Source organism: Apis dorsata, unplaced genomic scaffold (genome assembly GCF_000469605.1).
Source record: "Apis dorsata unplaced genomic scaffold, Apis dorsata 1.3 scaffold_962, whole genome shotgun sequence".
Classification (NCBI taxonomy): Eukaryota; Metazoa; Arthropoda; class Insecta; order Hymenoptera; family Apidae; genus Apis; species Apis dorsata.
The window spans coordinates 118510-121682 of record NW_006264069.1 but is presented as its reverse complement, the minus strand read 5'-3'; positions in this window follow the sequence as shown (position 1 = coordinate 121682).

Below are 3173 nucleotides of genomic sequence, written 5' to 3'. Positions count from 1 at the left end.
AAAAAAAAAAAAAAAAGATCGAAATCATGTATTAACAAAGTGAAAATATTATACGATAAGAAATTGAGAATACATTGGTACGAATAGAAATAGGATTAAATATCTTTTGCGTGTAACATTCATCTTTCTCTGGATTATATTTTATATTACTTAACAAGACGGTTCGTCATGTCACACTATATTTCAGATATTCCTTCGGGAATTTATGGTTAAGTGAAAATGTCGAGAATGATCGACGAAGAGGTAAATTAACTTCCCCCCATTAACGTAATTCAAAATGGAATTAATATTAACCGGGTGGCAACGAGTACGTAGCGAGCGGTATTTTCCGGATGATTAAGAATAATATGCAAGGAATCTAATTGCAACGCGCGAACATCAAGCCACGCGGTCTACGTGCTGGTAATGACGTGGATCGTAAGGGTCTTTGAACTCGTTAAACGCGACTGTGCTCGTAAATTGTTATTCACACCCCTCGGTTCGTATCGATGGTTTGAATGTGTCATAATTACGATTCGTACGAGCTCCATTAGCCGTGTATTATTTTTGCGCGGCGAAACGATGGATGGAATTGCCATGGTGTCGATGCTAACAACGGTCACACTTTTACATTGTAATTTAACGATTTAAATATATATGAGAATCCGTGTGCCGGGAGCTACGAATCCCGAATTAAAATTTACCGTCCATTTTGAGCCATGCCGTTATAAATTTGAGCTTGATCCGCTCTTAAACTGTCGAATCGTTTGATGAATCGCGCTGCGAATCCAGTCGTTTCGTTTAAATATCGTTCGAATAAAGACTATTTCTTGCTTTTCCCTCCCTCCCTCCTCCCTCCCATTATTTTTTCTCGTCTCTTTTTTTTTTTTATATTACTTACGCGTATCGTTGTTCGAACGTCAATTGATTCTCGATTCTTAAACAACGCGATTGAAAATAAGTATCATTCGATTCTTTATTTTCAAATAACCGGAATTTTTTATTGTTTATAATATTTGTGCACGTTTCATAATTTTGATTAAAATGTTCTCCCTTTCTTTATGACTTGCCTATCAAAATTTTCTACGATAAATTCAAGTTTCGTTATATCAATGGAAGTATATATTTGATCAGTTAATTTATTGTAAATGGGTGGCATGTAAGCTTGTAAAACGATGTATCAACGTCGATCCGTTGGAAGAATCCACGACGATAACTCAACTTAACCTTAACGGCCGCTCTCGTGAAGTGGCATCGTTCTTCTTGTCTCTTCGACGTTCGTTTACGACCTCATCGCCATTTTATTCGTGGGAAAACACTCGGGACCGATAAAAAAAAGTTGCAATAAATCGATGATCACTAATTTTCTTAGGCGATATATTGTCCGTTCTATGCCGAATAAAAGAAATTTCTACGACCACGGTGTTCCATTATGAATCCTCGTTTTTTATCCTATTCGCGCAATTACAGTTTTCATCGTTTCTCTTAACGACATTTTTCATCGCCTCTTATAATTCTTTGTTTTATTCCAACTTTAGATTATTCTTTGCATTTCATTATTATTTATCATCGATTAAAAAATTAAATGACAAAATGAGACAATTATATTTTTTTTTCAAAATTTATAAAGATTTATATTCATACGGGAAAATTTTAATGTTCAACAAATAATATTTTATTTCTATTATCTAAATTTTAATTTTAAAATCGTCACCGATATTACATCGTCACCAAGTAAGAGAATATTCTGTGCACACCAGGATATTTAACCTGTAAACAATGTCCAAATCCGACGTATCGAACTATATGAGGATATCGCGACAGGAAGTGATATCACGTCGACGTCAAACAATCAGTTGGTCCCGTGTGTACGAGGTCGAAGGATCGGATATCTTCAGCCGTTCGGTGTCTCCGAATCTTTATCCTATGGATCATTCTCGATCCTGTGGTTTTAGTACGCTATAAAAGTTCCAACCCTGTGACATGCTTTATATCAGCGTCACAATCGTATTTCAAACACAAGGATAGGGTTACCATTCCCATTCCCTGTCCAACGATACCTACTTCTTAGTTTCTATTCGTTTTTTCTTACGATTTGCGCGGATACATATAGGACACAATCACTTGTAAAATATATTAATGTTGCAATATAAAATTGGTCTCATAAAAACGATATACGACGAATTTTTTGACGCGAAACGTTATTTTTACTTATCGAAAATATGTACTTGTTTAATTGTATCATTCGTCAATACGAAATGATAGATTTGTATAAAACTAATGGTTTTCGAACAAGAGACAAGAGAATGAATATATAACGAAACGTTTAATAAATGATATGGTTATGAATTTTTAAGTTGTACAGCAGAGTGTACTCTCTCTTACAGCGTAATAGAGATTCAATAAAGAGAAAAACGATCTTTGGGATATTCATGAAAAATTCATGAATACTTCCTTTATTCTGACAAAGATGAGTACGTACCTCTATGTATCCATATTTGGGATCCTTGGAATCTTGTCTATATCTTAATTGAATAGAACAATCAAACACTGCATCCAATTTTGGCACACTTTTCTTAATAAGAACTTTTTAAAACGTGAAGTTTGAGTTGAAAGAGGTTATTAACGTACAAAAGACACTTTGATAAAAACTTCTTTGATTGAATTATAACCACATTATATTATCTATCCGATTTTAAAACCGTAATTCGTTATTTTATACAATTCTATCGCGACCATACGTCGATATAAAAAGCAATTCATTGTCGAACGAAATTTAACACTAAATATGGCGTCTTTTTCTGTGCATTTGGCGCGATTTATGTGCAAGATGTATGCGCGATTCGATGCGCAAGGTATATGCGCAATTTGATGCGCAAGATATATTACGCATCTCTTTACCAGCTAATTCTGTATTCTTTTTTTCGATATAGTATATGTAGAATCAAATAACAATGTTCATTTGTGATTCATAATTTCAGAAAATTTCATAATTTCTAAAAAGTGAATAATGGAAAATGATTATTCTTGAAAAAAAGAGACGTATAAAAAAAGGATGTTTTAATAATATTTCTCTTAAATAATAATTACATCGTATTATCCGATTTATAATCAAGATGTGATCGTAGGTCATTATTTTGTGCAGTTTTTTTTAGCAACTATCGTGAATATAACTGTTTAAAATAATTTATTGT